The sequence below is a fragment of the Artibeus jamaicensis genome, unplaced genomic scaffold (assembly GCF_021234435.1).
Source record: "Artibeus jamaicensis isolate MK-2021 breed Jamaican fruit bat unplaced genomic scaffold, CSHL_Jam_final contig_588, whole genome shotgun sequence".
Classification (NCBI taxonomy): Eukaryota; Metazoa; Chordata; class Mammalia; order Chiroptera; family Phyllostomidae; genus Artibeus; species Artibeus jamaicensis.
In genome coordinates, this window is record NW_026521895.1 from 2963545 (window position 1) to 2981623 (window position 18079).

The 18079-nt window shown below is 38.6% G+C and overlaps 1 protein-coding gene across 2 annotated transcripts in view; it reads left to right on the forward strand.

Moving 5' to 3' along the window:
- The window catches only part of STRN3 (striatin 3), a 118270-nt gene that overhangs the window by 12101 nt on the left and 88090 nt on the right, over positions 1–18079 (forward strand). The window lies entirely within an intron of this gene.

The window sequence follows — 18079 nt, forward strand, 5'->3', positions numbered from 1 at the left end:
ATTCTTTTGCTCTCTAGACTTAAGACTTGTTATAAAGTTATTCTGAAATCTCTGTCAGCTGTTCTCTTCTTTGTTACATAGTTACTACTATGAAACTCTGTCTGCTGTTCGCCAGCTGGGGTTCCCCCCCTGCCTTTTTTAAACTGGGTTTTATTCCCCATCCATTCTTGCTTTAGGCCTTTGTTTTGCTGAAATATGTTATCTAATTGTTTCTTGAGAAAAGTTGCATAGGAGGTAAATTTTAGGAACTTGAATCTTTTAAACATGTCTTTTATTCTCACACTTGTTTGGGGTCATATTTTTTGGACTATAAGACACACACCCCCAAATTTGGGGGGGGTGCATCTTATAGTCCGAATGTGGCTTACCTGGCTCACTGTGCGGGGGCAGGGGGGTGCAGTGTTATTTATGTTACTGAATATTTTACCACATTTTTTGCTTCAAATTTTTTTCCTATTTTTCTCTAAAACCTATGTGTATCTTATGGTCTGGTGCATATTATAGTCTAAAAAATTTGCTAGTTTGGCTGGAGATAAGTTTCCATCAACATGTCAAAGGCATTTCTCTTGTCTTTGAACTTTTCAGTGTGGCTTTTGAAGGGTTTCATGCTGTTCTGATTCTTGTTCCTTTTTTTTGTATGCAAGATTTGTTTTGGTGTCTTTTATTTATCCTGGTTTTATTAAATTTTATGAAAATATATATTGTGTTAGGCACTGAGAGAATTCTTCTCCATAGTCTAGTGTTTCTCAACAGAGGGCACCGTAGGCAGTCAGATAGTACCATTTTTGTGTCGGGCTGTGAGGTGCTTGCAGGGCTTTGAGTGCCCCGGCTCCCAGGTATTAAATGCCAGTATGCGTCATTAGTTACTAGAACATCTAGAAATGACCCCAGACATTTCCAAACACCCCTAGGGGGTGGCAGTCCTTATCTTTTTTGAGAAGCATTATCGTAGTCCTAAATCCTTAGGGCACTTACTCTGTTTAGTCGATGATGGACCTGCCAATACGAAGTTTTTCTTCTGTCTCGTTTTGTTTTTTTCTCTCTTTTTGCTCTGTTTTGTGAGATATTTTTTCGAACTGTGTTTTTTGATCCCATTAAATTCATAAAAGCATTTTCTGTTTGAATTTTTAAAAGAAAGGTGTTCTGGGGTTTTTTTAGCATAGTGTAGTTTTTGTTGTTTTCTGAATTATTCATTTCTTCCAAATTTCTTTTTTTTGTTTTGCTTCTTTTCATTTTTAACTAATACTGTACTCAGATGTTGGTGGCCATTGACTATGTTTGATAGCTGCGAGCTTTTTTTTACCTTAAAACTTGTTTTTGTTTCCATTAAAAATTGAGTGAGTTTTAATCTGCTTTAGCCTTGCCATAGGTTAGTTTTCTCAAATCTTTGGTTCTCTTAGCTTACAATTCTCTGAGTTCTTCAGAGACTTGTTGATCTTGCCTATCTGTTATTGTAATTTTTTAAATTGCTTTAGAGAAATAGTTTATCGCCTTTGTGCTGCACTTTATTTAGAACCTACCTGCAGGATAATACTCCATCTCTGCTGACCTACTTGGAGTCTGGATTTCTTTAAGTCTTATGTCAGTTCTTTCCACAATTCTCCTTCTTGTATCTTGCATTAGTATCTGGTCACTTTCTCCCTAGATTCTTACCATTTTCACCTTAACAGGCTTACATAAACTTTAGGTTCTTGACTTTTAAATGTTCCCTTCTCTAAGCCAGTGGGCATCTCATACTTTTAGCCTCTCTTGTGTTATCTGATGTAAACAAATAATGGCGTATGTTACAAATTTCTTTTGATTTAAATTCAACCTCTAAAGAAGAAAGTGGTTATTTTTTCTTTAAAAGTAACTATGTCATTTATGCTGCTTTAATGCATAGAAAATACTATAATTCACTTTTTCTCCACAATTTTTTGTTAATCCTCACCAAGAATATGTTCATTGATTTTTAAATAGAAAGGAAGGGAGAGAGAGAGGAAGAGGGAGAGAAACAGAAACATTACTGTGAGAGAGAAAGATCAATCGGTTGCCTCCTACATGAGTCGAACCTGCAACCTAGGTATGTGCCCTACCCAGGGATGGAACCTGCAATGTTTTGGTGTACAGGACGATGCTCCAACCAACTGAGCCACCTGGCTGGGGCTCCACAATTTTTTATTGTGGCAGAATTAAGTACCTTAAACATTTTTAAGTATATACTTCAGTGATACTAGGCATATTCATATTGTGCAGCCGTCACTACAGAACTCTTTCATCTTGTCAAACTGAAACTCAGTACACATCAAATAATAATTATCCATCCTCCTGTCCCTCTAGTCCTTGACAACCACCTGCAATTCTTCCTCTGTTGCCATGACTTTGCCTAGCCTTGGTACCTCATATAAGTGGGATCATTCAGTATTTATCTTTTTTGTGGCAAAACTTTGCTTCTGTAAATCTCCATTTCCTTTCCTGTTCTTCGTGTTATTGTCCTACAAATTTTACCTTTGTTGTGTACTCATTAATGCATATTTCAAATCACTGCTTAATGTAGTTGTTTTTTAAATCACGTAGAAAAAAGTTACAAATGCATTTATATTGTCTTTTATAGTTACCCTATGAAGTTACTTGTACTAGTGCTTTGTCTTTTTCTTTCTTTCTTTTTTTTGTTGTTGTTGACACTATTGTAGATGTCCCCCACCTTCCCCTCCTTAACCCCCTCCACCCAGCCTCCCACACCTCTCATCCGACCTTCATCACATTGCTGTGTGTGCCCATGAGCCGTGCATGTATGCTCTTTGACTAGTCTCTTCCAGTCTTCCCCATTCCTCTCCCCTCAGAGATCTGTCAGTCTGTTCCATGTATCCATGCCTCTGGTTTTATTTTGATTGCCAGTTTATTTTGTTCATTAGATTCCACGTATGAGTGAGATCATGTGGTATTTGCATTTCTCTGACCGTCTTATTTTGCTTAGCATAATCTCCAGGTGCATGCATGTTGTCACAAAGGGTAAAAACTCCTTTTCTGTAGCCTTTTAAATATTCTATCATATAAATGTACCATAGCTTTTTTATTCACTCATCATACTGATGGGCACTTTGGGTTGTTTCCATACTTGGGCTATTGTGAATAATGAGGTTGTGAGCATAGGAGTGCCGAAATTCTTTCTGATTCTTGTTGTTTCTGGATTCTTAGGATATATTGCCAGAAGTTCAGTTGCTGGGTCAAAGGCCAGTTCCATTTTTAATTTTTTAAGGACATATTTTTCATGTGGATTTGAGTTACTATGTAGTGTCATTTCTTCCTAAAGTGCTCCTTCTAGTATTTTTTTTTAGGGCAAAACCTACTGGCAACAAAGTTTCTCAGTTTTGTTTAGCAGTAATGTCTTAATTTCTCCTTCAGTTTTGAAAGAATAGTTTAATTTTTGGATATAGAATTCTTGGTTGATAGTCTTTTTCTTTCACCATTTGAATATATTATCCCACTTCCTCCATGTTTTTTTTTATTTAAAAAAATATATTTTATTGAGCCCTGGCTGGTGTAGCTCACTGGATTGAGCACAGGCCTGCGAACCACAAAACCTCGGTTGGATTCCCAGTCAGGGCACATACCTGGGTTGCAGGCCAGTTCCCTGCAGGCCAGTTCCCAGCAGGGGACGCACGAAAGGCAAACATACATTGATGTTTCTCTCCCTCTCTCCTTCCCCCCTTCCCCTCTAAAGATAAATAAATAAAATCTTTAAAATATATATATATTTTATTGATTATGTCATTTGCAGTTGTGTCATTTCCCCCCTTCATTCCCCTCTACCCTGCATACCCTCTCCTACCACATTCTCCCCCTTTAGTTCATGTCCATGTGTCTTACTTAAGTTCTTTAGCTTCTACATTTCCCACACTACTTTTGCCCTCCCCCTGTCTATTTTTTCCCCACTTTCTATGCTACTTATTCTCTGTACCTTCTCCTCTCTTCTCCTCCTCCCACTCCCCTGTTGCTAACCCTCCATGTGATCTCCATTTCTGTGGCTGCGTTCCTATTTTAGCTGTCTGCTTAGTTTGCTTTTGTTTTAGGTGTGGTTGTTAATAATTGTGAGTTTGCTGTCTTTTTACTATAAATGTTTTTTATCTTCTTTTTCTTAGATAAGTCCCTTTAACATTTCATATAATAAGGGCTTGGTGATGATGAACTCCTTGAACTTGACCTTATTTGAGAAGCGCTTTATCTGCCCTTCCATTCTAAATAAAAGCTCTGCTGGATAGAGCAATCTTGGATGTAGGTCCTTGCCTTTTGTGACTTGGAATACTTCTTTCCAGCCCCTTCTTGCCTGTAAGGTAGGTCTCTTTTGAGAAATCAGCTGACAGTCTGATGGGAAGTCCTTTGTAGGTGACTGTCCCCTTATCTCTTGCTGCTTCTAGAATTCTCTCCATTTTAATCTGGGGTAATTATGATGTACCTTGGTATGTTCCTCCTTGGGTCCACCTTCTTTGGGACCCTCTGAGCTTCCTGGACTTTCTGAAAGTCTATTTCCTTTGCCAGATTGGGGAAGTTCTCCTTTATTATTTGTTCAAGTAACTTTTCTCTTGTTGCTCTTCTTCTTCTCCTTCTGGTACCTCTATAATTCGGATGTTGGAATGTTTAAAGATGTCCTGAAGGTTCCTAAGCCTCTCCTCATTTTTTTGAATTCTTGTTTCTTCATTCTTTTCTGTTTGGTTGTTTCTTTCTTCTTTCTGGTCCACTCTATTGACTGGAGTCCCAGTTTTCTTTCCATTACTATTGGTTTCCCGTGCATTTCCCTTCATTTCACTTAGTGTAGCCTTCATTTTTTCATCTAATTCGTGACCAAAATCAGCCAGTTCTGTGAGCATCCTGATCACCAGTGTTTTGAACTGTGTATCTGATATGTTGGCTATCTCTTGGTCGCTTAAAAATATTGGCTCTGGGGCTTTGATTTGTTCTTCCGTTTGAGCCGTAATGTTTTGCTCTGTTCGTGCCTGTTACGTATGAGGGGTGAAGCCTTAGGTGTTCACCAGGGCTGGGCAACTCAAGTTGCTGGTTTGTGATGCTGTATGTGGGGGTGGGGTCGGGGTCAGAGAGGGAACAATGGCACTTGCTCTGCTCGAGCGCTCTCTCTCTCTCTCTCCTCTCTCTCTCTCTCTCTCTCTCTCTCTCTCCCTCTCCCTCTCTCTTTCTCTCTCTTTCTCGGATTTCAGTCCCTTCCGCCGCTTCCCACAAGCAAATTGTGCCCTTCTGGTGCTGGTTCCCTAAGTGGGTGGGCTTGTGTACATTTTAGGACCCTGTGGGTCTCTCCAGTGAACTCTCCTGTGAGGCTAGAAGTCTCTCCCGGCACCTCAACCCTGAAGGTTTTTCCAGTTGGTGCTTTTAGGCTTTATTTCCTATAGCTGGGGCCCTGGGTTGCATGGTCTGTCTCACTGACCATTTTTCACCTGGTTTATCTGTGTGTGAATGTGTGTCCATGGTCAGCCAACTGCCTTGCCCGCCTCCCTGGGTTTGCTTGTTTCTTCCCCGTGCCTGGGTCTGCCAACCACCACTTTTTCCTGCTGTGACCCCTCTCCCCAGGCCGCGGACTCTGCCCCGGACTCTGCCCCTCTTACCGGTCTAGATGAATGATTCATTGTTGTTGGACTTTGGTACAGTTCAGTTTTCTGTCTGTTCTGGTTGTTTCTGTTTCCAAATCTTTGTTGTCCTTAAATTTGCTTGTGCAAGGAGGCACAGTGTTTTCACCTATGCCTCCATCTTGGCCCCATGGTTTCTGATGAAAAATCTGCTGTTAATCTCAGGAGGAACCTTTGTGATGAATCACTTTCTTAATGTTTTTGAGATAATTCTCTTTTTCATTGGTTTTTGACAGTTTGGTTATAATGTGTTTTAGTCTGGATCTCTGAGTTTAACCTACTTGAAATTTATTGAGTATCTTAGGTGTGTCTGTTAATGTTTTTCAGATATTTGTCCTTTTCCCTCCTCTCTCTCTTACCTATTTTATGTATGTTAGTATTATGAATGGTGTCTTACAAGTTTCTAAGGCTCTGTTTATTTTTCTTCATTCTTTATTATTTCCATTCTCCAGACAGGCTAATCTTAATTTACCCATCTTCAGGGTTGCTGAATCTTTTTTTCTGTCTGCATACTTACTGTTGTGCCCTCTATTGAATTTTTTCATTTTAGTTACTATATTTCTCAAGTTCTGTAATTTTTGTTTGATCTTTTTAAAAAATAATTCTGTGTCTATTGATATTCTCACTTGGTGAGACATCACACATACTCTCTTTGTTCTCTATACATGGTTTTCTTTAGTTATTTTAACATTTAAAATAGTTGATTTAAAGTCTTAGGTCTAGTAAGTTCAGTGTTGGGTTTTCTCAGGAACAGTTCATATTGACTACCCTTCTTCCATGTATAGACCATAGTTTCTTTTCATGTGTCATAATTTTTTTTGTTGTTGAAAACTGGGTATTTTAAATAATGTAGCAACTGTAGAAATTGGATTCTCTCTTTTCCTCAGGATTATTTATTGTTGCTATTTGTTATTGTTTGTTGGACTTTCTGCAACTAATAGTATAAACTTTGTTTTGTTTTTTTTTTTTTAAATTTTTGGTTACTGAATGTATATATGGTTACTGAATTCTCTGTTCAGCTTATCAGTTAGGCTAATGAATAGTTAGAGATTTCCCTGGACACCTGGAACATGGAAGTCTTCTAGTCTTTGCCAAGGGGGGCCTTTATGTGTGTGTTGGGACATGTGCTCAAGACACAGCCAGGCAGTTTACAGTTCTGTCTTAGCTTCTTTTCCTGCTTGTTCAGAGCATAAAGGTTAGCGAGAAGTGAGAGTTTAAGGCCTTTGCAGGTCTTTGAGGAGCATGTGTACAGGTTGTGCCTGCATGTGGCCTTCTAGATTCCCAGGAATATGTTGGAGTTTTCCAGAGTTTCCATGTACATTTCATTCCCCAGCTTTTCTTTTTAGAGTTTTTCATTATCCTATCATTTGCCCCCCAAATTGTCCATTACCTCAGGCAGTCAAAACATTTGACAGTTGCCTCTTAGGTTTTTCACCAAAAGCACCCAGAAAAAAGGCCGTTTGCACTGGATGAGCTCAGAGTCAGGTCACATAAAGATGGTTTGGTTACTAGGGTTTCTCAGGGAGCCAGTAGACGCTGCAAATAATGACAGTTTTCTGAGAATTGGACCTTTAAGGAAATCCAACTCTGTTCTGTCCCCTCTGGTGGCTCTTGACTTTTCATTATGATTGCAGGCAAATTAAAACCTCACAAAGCTTGCTGCTTTTACTGAGATTCAGCCATATTTTTTGAATAAACACTGCAGTCCTTCGTAATTTCCAGAGTTCTGAAAAAGTTGATTCTTACAACTTTCGCCAGTGTTCTCATTGCTTTTACAAAGGGGAGAATTTCAGAGGTCTGTACTCTGCCATTATAGCTGATGAGAGTAACACTAGCAGTTAATCAAGATTTGTGGGTTTGTTCTCCAAGCTCAGACAGCTCAAGGGAACCTGGGGGCTGAGGATTTTCAAGTTAATCATCCATTCCCCATCCTCTTTTTTCAGGGTTCCAGTTATTTCCATTTTCTCATGGGTGACTTGGCATAGCAGACCTGTCCAGATTGAGAATTTAACTTTGGAACTCTTGATCATTCTTGTGATTAAGTTCTGGTCCTTAGCCTTTGTGGCCTGCTCCTACTAGGGATGAGTGTGTGAGTCTGTGTTTGTTACCAAAGAACATTCTGGCTTTCACACTTAGCTTTTAATTCTCTATTACTCACTTTCACCTCTTGTATTTCTCCAAAGGGTTCATTGCCTTTGCCAGCAACAACCCAATTTCATGGTCCTTATATTTCCCAAATGCCAGATACACTGGTCCTTCTAGTGCAGGGGTCCGCACACTGTGGTTTGAGGGCCAAATCCAGTCCCAGGCCTGCCTGTTTTTGTAATGCCCCATTCCAGATATGAAATACTATCTGGTCCTTTTAAAAAGTTTGGACAACTGTACTTGAACAGCATAAGAAAAAGTAAAAAGTTTGCCAACTTTTGTATTTCCTTCTACTGCAAAACTACCCAGTTTACCAGCAGTGAAGTTTTAACAGCTGCACTGCTGCTTCTGCCAGGGGCTCACCACCAGTGATGGGGTTTTCTGCCAGCTGGGTGGCTAGGTGAAGAGTGACCCATCTCCAAAACTTTATGTTTAGAGCCTTCTTTCTTAAACCATCCCCTTCACCAGTGGCTGCTCATTGGGTGCCCTGGGGAAGTTGAGATGGTGATTAGTGTACAGAAGTTTATTAGGGAGTGTTCAAAGGATCGCCATCTGTGGAAGCAACACAGGGGAATCAGAAGAGATAAATTGGGTTGTAATGTAGTATCAAAAAAAAAAAAACCCCACAGTTGACTTTGTGGGGAACTTTGAAGCTGAGATAACCTTCTGAGTTGTCCAGAGTTGTGGCAAAGTGCTTGGCACTTATGGCCCTGTTTTGATTAGTTGCTCAATGAAGGCCACCTGGCCAGGCCCCTCTCTTCAGCTGAGGCAGTGCCTGAAAAGGCCTGGCAGGTGAGGGCTGTTTTCCAGCAACAGTCCCAGCCAGTGGGCAATAAATTCTTCATTTCTGAAGGGGGATCTCGATAGCACGTCAGTGTCTGCTACATACAGGTTTATCTGAGTTCTTTTAATTATACTTTTTTTGTAAAATATTTTTTTAAATTGTGATTTTCCTCTTTTTAAAACAATGATCCTCACCCAAGAGAGAAACATCTATCTGTTGCCTCCTGTATGCACCCTCAACTAGGTATGTGTCCTGACTGGGACACAGCCTTTTGGTGCGTGGGATGACACTCCAACCAACAGAGCCACCTGACCAGGGCATGATTTTCTTCTTTAATGAATCAGTTTTTCTCATAAGAAAGCTGTTAAATATAGTTCCTTCGCGCTCTGTACAGTTCTTCCTAAGGCAAACTGAGCTGTTTTAGATTTGGTGTGTGTAAGTAATTAGTTAACCATTTTAATACCAGTAATGTCATTATAGAAACCTGAGAATGCTAATCATAGGGATTAAAATTTACAGCTAATAGGTTTTAAAAAGTCATCTAGTTCAGTCCTGTCATTTGACCTGTGAGGCTGAGAACAAGAGATAAAGTGTTGTGGAGGCAGTTCATGACAAGTAAGGATTAAAATGTAGGTTTCTAAACCTCCAAGCTAGTGACTTTTTTATGAGTACTCCTTAACTTGGTTTCTTATAATTTCTAAGAAAAGAGTTATTAGGGTTCCGAAACTGAGCAAGAGTTGTTATGGCCAGTAAAGTCACCTTGCTGCTCCCTGGAACAGTGTTAACCATATATCCATGCTTCAGTAACAGCAGCAATAATGATAAAGGCAAATTCTGGGCTCCATCATTTTCATCACCCCTGAGATTATTGTGGATCAGTGAATTTGATTTATTTTTAACCTTCCTGGAAGACAATTCTACACACATCTTTGTAAACTTCTTCCTGATGACTGCGAGTTATTAGACGATGGAAGCTTCACTGTTTGGGTGATGGCAGGATTATATAATGGACATGATTTTCAAATGATGTCTGAAAGTGCTCTAGGATTTAAAAGTTTAGTGTCAGTGGTAGATTATCTTAAATATGTTTTGGATCACCTGAATTGTAATTGAATACTGTCACTCGACTCAGGTTAGAATTTGCATTTATTTTTGATGGTGCCAAGTATATACTGTTTTGATCATTGGGGACTAATATTAAGGAAAAAATAGAGGTAATTTTAATTAATAAGATGATTTAAGTGAAGACCAAATGATTTTTGTAGCACATGGAATTAACGTTTCATAACAAAGTGAAACAGAAAAACATGCCTAAAGCATTTAGTAGTTAGTACAGGCATTCCAAACTTAAAGAAACCTTACAGTAGTTAAGTTAGTACCAGTTTCATGTTATGAGCAGAGATTTAAATTCAGCAGAATTGCACTATCCATTCTTTTAAGTGTTTCTGTTAAATTGAATTTTGTTTGGAAGTTTTCATATTTAGTTAATTTGGCTTTATAGTTATGTAAGATGTGCCTAAGAATTACTTACTTTTATGTTTGCATAGGTTTAAGTAATGTTAGGATAAGAATTTCTGTAAACATTAGAAACTTTAGGAACATTTATTTCTCCTTTATACTGAAATTTCAGAATCTGTGTCTCTAGAGTTCTGAATTGAAGGGGTTGATGTTAGACCATCTAGGGTACCTACCTAAAGTATATGAAAGTAATAATGAACATGCCAGTCATATTTTGTGTGTGTGTGGAGGCAAAGAAGGAGGAAAGGGAAAATTCTTGTGTAAGAGAAAAATATTTTAAATTATCATAATAGGAGTTAGGTTTCTTGTGTATGAAGTATTTGATGACATCAACTTCCAGGAGGAAATTTTGACAATTTCGATCTTTGAAGAGTCATTCTACTTATGTTATAGTGAATGTGCTTTTTGAATATGCTTAGTTTTTTTTGTGAAGATTTTATGTATTTTTTTTTAGAGAGGAAGGGAGGGGGAGAGGAACATCAATGTGTGGTTGCCTCTTACGTGGCCCCGACTGGGGACCTGGCCTGCAACCCAGGCATGTGCCTTAGACTGAGAATCAAACAGCAACCCTTTGGTTCACAGCCTGAGCTCAGTCCACTGAGCTATGCCAGCCAGGGCTGAATGTGCTTAATTCTTGAAAAAAAAAATTCTGACTTGGGAATCAAACTAACAGTCCATTAATGGATGAATGGTTAAGTGAAATAAGACAGACAGGGAAAAACAAATACTATATTATGTCAATTATTATGTAGCATTTAAGAAGGAAAAAAAGCATCAGTCTTGTGGTTGTCAGGTTGAGGGTGGGTAAGGGAGCATTGGAAGAAGGTGGTCAAAAGGTACAAACTTCAGTTACAAGATAAATAGGTAGTGGGGATATAATGTATACCATGATGGCGATAGCTAACACTGCTGTATGATATATAAGAAAATTGTTGAGAGAGTATATCCTAAGAGTTCTCATCACAAGGAGAAATTTTTAAAAAAATTTTATCTACGTGAGAAAATAGAAGTTAGCTGAACCTAGTGTGGCAATCATTTCACAGTTAATGTAAATCAAGCTATCATGCTGTATCCCTTAAACATGTATGTCAATTACTTGTCTGTAAAATTGGAAAAAAACTTTGCATTGACTCTTGTAATAAAAATTTTCCTAATTTGTTTTGTAAGTTGAAAGTCTGGCAGAACGCCATTAGTAGAGTGTAAGTAAGTATATATTATGGAGTAGGCATGATCTACTTGGTAAGATCTACTTGGCAACTCCAATAGTTATTAAATGCCTCTTTGGGTCAGACACTACTTGTAGTTTACTCACTTTCTAATAAGGGAATATAAGTATGAATAAAAATAATTACATTGAGTTGAGCTGAGTACCAATAAGTTTTGAATGAGTCTTAACTCTTGAGAAGATACTTCACTAATTTTAATTTATAATCTTAATAAAACATTATGAACATAAGTTTTCTTCTAATTATCATATATCTGCTTATGTCATTAAACCTTCCATAGTTTTTTTTTAAAAATTCCTACTTCCCTTATTTCTTCCTGACCTGCAGTTGCCAAACATTGTTCAAATGCTTGGGGTATAACTGTGAGCTAAATCATCAAGTATCCCTGCTCCAGTGGAACTTAGGTTCTTATGGGGTTGGGGGTAGAGAGGAAGGGTGGGAGGAGACCAACAATACATAAATAATGTACTGAGAAATTATATGAGTGAATAAGAAAATATTGTTAGAAAGTGATATGTTATAAAAAATGGTACAGGAGGGTAAAGAAATTGGGAATATATGGGGATGTGCAGCAGTTTGTAACTTTTAAAGCAATGTTTAGGACAGCTCTATTGAGACAACAGCATTTGAGCAAAGATTTGGCAAAGCAGTTACGTGAATATGTGTGAAGGAAGAATTCACTGGCATTGCAAATAGCTAGTGTACAGCCTCAAGGCAAGTGGAATTGCACATTTGTCTTTTTGTGACTGGCTTATTTCACTCATAATGAGTTTTCCCTTTTGACGGCTGAATAATATTCCACTGCATGCACATATTGCAGTTTGTTTATCCATTTATCTATGATGGGCATTTGGGTTGTTACACTACTGTGCTATTGTGAATAGTGTTACTAGGAATATGGGTGTGCAAATACCTCTTTTGTACTGTGCTTTCAATTTATTTTGGATACACACATAGAGGTAAAATAATTAGATTATGATAATCATATTTTTAATTTTTTGAGGAACTACCATACTGTTTTTCCAAAGTGCCTGCAAAATTTTACATTCCCATCAAGAGTTCACAAGGGTTTCAGTTTCTCTATGTCGTTATTTCTTGCTTTCTGTTTTGTTCAATGGTAACCCAAGTGGATATGAGGTAATATTTAATTGTGGTTTTGATTTCCATAATGATAATGTCATGTTGAGCATCTTTTCATATGCCTCCTGGCTATTTGTATTGTCATCCGTGGGTGATAAATCTTTTTTTCAAAATTTTTTCATTTTTAATTGTTTTTGTTGCTGTTGTTACTGAGCTTTTCCTATACTATTATCTCCATTGTTCAAGAATCACCATACCTTTGCGCATGTTGTTTTCTACACATAAAACACTTCCTCCCCTGTTTGAACTGTCTCTACTCCTCTTTAGTTCAAAACTTAGCTGTCATTTTCTCTGGGAAACCATCTTTAAGCCTGCAGATGTAAATTAGGTTCTTTTCCTATGTGGTTAAATGTTCCTTTATCATAACGTTTATGAAGCTGCATTGTACATGCCTGCTCTGTTTGCTGTCTTTCCTATAGTAGGCTGTAAACTCCGTGAGAGTAGGGATTATATTGACCTTCTGCATCATTGTATCCCCAGAGCAGTAGGAGGCATTCAATAAATTGTTGTAAGAATGAACATCAGTACTAATATGATTTCAACGTTAATAGGTTAATTTTGAAGCCTGACTCGTATACCTAGTCCCATGTTTCATTGCTAGCTTAAAGTACCCAAGCAAGAAGAGTAGCTATTGGCAGTATAACCACTACACAATTATTGGACCATAAAACATGGCAATTTTAATGTTGTAATCTGCTAAACCAAAAGTGAAATCAGTGTTATATAAACCAAGAGATGTCTCCAAAGTACGGACGTTTTGGACAGGACCAGTCACCCTGCAATGGTTCCTTTATTCAGGCAGTTTAAAATCTAATGGAGGAGAGAGGAGTTTCATCTTCCTTTGTCCTACTCAACATAACTTTTTTTCTTTAATCCTCACCCGAGAATGTTTATTGATTTTTAGAGAGAGAAGAAGGGAAGGAAAGAGAAACATCGGTTACCACCTATTTGCATCCTGATTGGGGTTTGAACCCGCAGCCTACGTATGTGCCCTGATTGGGAATTGAACTGTCAACCTTTTGGTGTACAAGACGATGCTCCAACCAGCTGAGCCACCATTCAGGGCTATGTCACCTTTTAGAATTACTGGTAGTTTGTTTGTTTGTTTGTTTTTATTTAATTATTTTTCAAGTACATTTTTTTGTCTATTTCTCCCATCCCAGCCCCCCCCCCGTTTCCCCATCTCCCTCCCATTTCCCCCCCCAGCTGTCACCTTTTAATATTGAGAACTGCAAGCTGTTAAAAGATGAACTAAAGCATGTTAAAATTTTTAAGGATTTATTTAAGCAAAAATTGATCACAAATTCAGCAGCAACAAACCAGAAACTGTTAGGAGCCCTCCACTAACAGGAGACAGGAAATACTTAAAAGAGAAGAGGGAGATGCCAAGCTGTTGAATTGCTTCATTGGCTATAGCTTAAGTGGAAAGTGTAGTTGACTGATCGGTTATCCTTAGGTTTTGATTTGTTAACCTTGAGCCATTACATACAGACTTAGCATGCATGTTTGAACATTTTGAGTTGCTTATGTAGGCTGCTAAGGCATTAAAGCCAGCTCAGTCTAATGGCCTCCTTGTTTATTTTATCCAGGCTAAGTGGTATGATCATATCTGGTCAAAGGCTGATGAAAATAGACCCCAGCAATACTGCAGACTTAACCCTGAAGCAGCTAATTAGACAGTGGTTAGTGTCTTTTCTGTTAGGGGTAAGATAAGTCATAATTATCTTAATCCCAATTTGTTCCTTTTTCATTACTGACACTGATGAAATCTGTGTAGTGTCACTTTTAGCAAGCCAGCTAAGGTCATACTTTCTGGTACTCTTATATACTTACAGGTTAGGGGATGGTCTCTCTCTCTCTCTCTCTCTCTCTCTCTCTCTCTCTCTCTCTCTCTCTCTCTCTCATTTTAATCAAGCGTATGGTATCTTAAGAGCCACAGCACCCCTGAAAGCCCCTGCTAGAGTACTCTGATATGCTGTCACATTACTTCTGGTGAGCTCCTAGGCTACTGAGTCTGGACTTTTGGCTTTGGTTTCTTTTTGTTTTGTTTTAAATTATGTACAAAATATATAATCCTTTCTTAGTTTATAGTCTCTTGTCCTGTGCCAACTCCAATTTCAGGAATATTTATCAAGTTTTGTATTATGTTATATGTCTTATGATAAAACTATAAACAAACATAAGTCCTAACATGGATCATTATTGCATATGTTTATGTAAGGATTTAAGGGATTTTCTTTGATGGCGTATTTTCCTATTTTTTTAAAACTGTATGAAGCTGTTAACAGCCAGTACTAAAAATCAAGTATTTTACCATCTTTTATAAATAATAAATAATAGTCTTCCTGAATTGCATTCAATTTTTAAAGAGTTGAAGACAGTTCTGTAAAAGAGAAACACATTGTAGGAATTTCTGTATGCCTGACTCTCATCTATTCGTATTAGTAAGTATCCATTACTTTTATTAAAGTGTACAGCACATTAAGCTATTAGAGTCCCAGTGCCGAAATTGCGCTAGCAGTATACTCCATTTTATTATATTTATGTGTGGTTTTAACATCAGTAAAAAGAAGTCAGGTGAATAATTTTTCTTTTAGATATTTAAAAGCCATCCTTTTCAAAAAGATAATTGTTACTTATTAACAACTAAGTTTTACTTATCAAGGATTTTTCATGAAGATGAGTAAATTTAAAATATTTTATAGGTCTTTCTTATGGGAAGATGTTACTGAATTCTAGGGAATTAAAGTCCAGGTCATCTGGCCATGTTGATGGCTGTGGTAGATATGGACCAAATCAGAGATGTCCTATTTGGGTGAAATTTTCACTAAGTAATAGTGTCTAACAGGCTATTAAGGGCATGTCCAAGAAACATTATTGTTTGCTTTATTGACTTTCTTAACCTTAGTTAAATATATGCATATATTAGGGATTGTGTTCAGGTTTTTTTCTCCCCTTGGAAATTAAAAAAAATTGGTTAAATAACTGTACATGGATAGGATTTAGTATTATAACAAAAATGTGAGTATAAACACTTACATCCACATCACAATCTTAAATTATGATTTTGTTTAACTTTTTAAATTTTATTTATTTTTTAAAGATCTTTATTTATTTATCTTTAGAGGGGAAGAGAAAGAGACAGGGAGAGAAATATCATTGTATGGTTGCCTCTTGTGTGTCCCCTGCTGGGAACTGGCCTACAACCCAGGGATGTGCCCTGACTGGGAATCGAACCGCAGTCCCTTGGTTCACAGGCCCGCACTCAATCCACTGAGCTACACCAGCCAGGGCAAATTATGATTCTTTTGGCTTATTCATGCTCAGTTTTTTAAATGTCTTAAATATATATATTTTTAATTTTTAAAAAATATATTTTATTGGTTATGCCATTACAGTTGTCCTGTTCCCACCTTGCACACCCCCTCCTCCACCATTCCCCCCTTTAGTTTATGACCACGTGTCTCAAGTTCTTTAGATTCTTCTATATTTCCCCTATTATTCTTGACATCCCCCCATCTATTTTCTACCTATCATCTATGCTACTTATTTTCTCTACCTTCTCCCCCCTTCTCTTTTTCCCACTCCCCTGTTGCTAACCCTCCATGTGATCTTCATTTCTATGGTTCTGCTCCTGATCTAGCTGTCCTCTTAGTTTGCTTTGGTTTTAGGTGTGGTTGTTAATAACTGTGAGTTTGCTGTCCTTTCACTGTTCATCTTTTTTATCTTCTTTTTCTTAGATAAGTCCCTTTAACATTTCATATAATAAGGGCTTGGTGATGATGAACTCCTTGAACTTGACCTTATCTGAGAAGCACTTTATCTGCCCTTCCATTCTGAATGAAAGCTTTGCTGGATAGAGCAATCTTGGATGTAGGTCCTTGCCTTTCGTGACTTGGAATACTTCTTTCCAGCCCCTTCTTGCCTGTAAGGTGTCTTTTGAGAAATCAGCTGACAGTCTGATGGGAACTCCTTTGTAGGTGACTCTCCCTTTATCTCTTGGCTGCTTCTAGGATTGTTTACTTCATTTTAATCTTGGCTAATGTAATGATGGTGTGCCTTGGTGTGTTTCTTCTTGGGTCCAACTTCTTTTTTTTTTTTTAATTTTTTTTATTGATTATGCTGTTACAGTTGTTCTATTCCCCCTTTATTCCCCTCCATCCTACCCCCCATCCCCACCATCACCCCCCCTTTAGTTTATGACCATGTGTCTCAAGTCCTTTAGATTCTATATTTCCCATGCTATTCTTGCGCCCCCATCTATTTTCTATCTACTATGCTACTTATTTTCTGTACTTTCTCCCCCCTTCTCCTCCTCCCACTCCCCTGTTGCTAACCCTCCTTGAGATCTTCATTTCTATGTTTCCACTCCTGATCTAGCTGTCCTTTTAGTTTGCTTTCGTTTTAGGAGTGGTTGTTAATAACTGAGTTTGTTGTCCTTTCACTGTTCATGTTTCTTTAACTTCTTTTTCTTAGATAAGTCCCTTTAACGTTTCATATAATAAGGGCTTGGTGATGATGAACTCCTTGAATTTGATCTTATCTGAGAAGCACCTTATCTGTCCTTCCATTTTAAATGAAAGTTTTGCTGGATAGAGCAATCTTGGTTGTAGGTCTTTAGATTTCATGACTTGGAATACCTCTTTCCAGCCCCTTCTTGCCTGTAAGGTCTCTTTTGAGAAATCAGGTGACAGTCTGATGGGGACTCCTTTGTAGGTGACTGTCCCCCTTAGCTCTTGCTGCTTCTAGGATTCTCTCCTTCATTTTAATCTTGGCTAATGTAATTACGATGTGCCTTGGTGTGTTCCTTCTTGGGTCCAACTTCTTTGGTACTCTCTGAGCTTCCTGGATTTCCTGGAAGTCTATTTCCTTTGCCAGATTGGGGAAATTCTCCTTTATTATTTGTTCAAATAAGTTTTCCACTGGTGGCTGTGCCTTTCCCCTTCTGGTACCCCTATAATTCGGATGTTGGAGCGTTTAAAGATGTCCTGGAGGTTCCTAAGACTCTCCTCATTTCTTTGAATTCTTGCTTCTTGACTCTTTTCTGTTTGGCCATTATTTGCTTTCTTCTGGTCCACTCCATTGATTTGAGCCCAGTTTCCTTTTCATTGCTATTGGTGTCCTGTGCAATTCCATTCATTTCAATTAGTTTTGCCTTCATATATTTGTCTAATTTGTCCGTATAATCAACCAGTTCTGTGAGGATCCTGATCACCAATTTTTTAAACTGTGCGTCTGTGAGTTTTGCTATTTCTCCATCGCTTAGATTTATTTCTGGGGCTCTGAGATCCTCCTGCGCCATTCTTGGTCTGTTCGGGCCCTGTAAGTGTGAGAAGCCGCGGCTTGGATTCCCAGGTCGCTGGGTTGTGACGCTGTATGTGGGGGCGTGGCCAGAGCGGGGAAATGGCGACCCCCTCTGCCGCTTCTCACAGCTGGGTGCGGAGGAGCAGTGCCTTAGGTGGTTCACCTGGGCCGGGCCACTCAGAGTCGCTGGGTTATGACGCTGTATGTGGAGGTGGGGTCAGAGCAGGGAGATGGCGGCACCCTCCACTGCCGCTTGCCGTGGGGACCTGCCGGCCCGGTCCAACCGCCCACTCCCTCACCTGTCCACCCTCGCACAAATGCGCGACCTCAGTCAACACGCAGCCCCG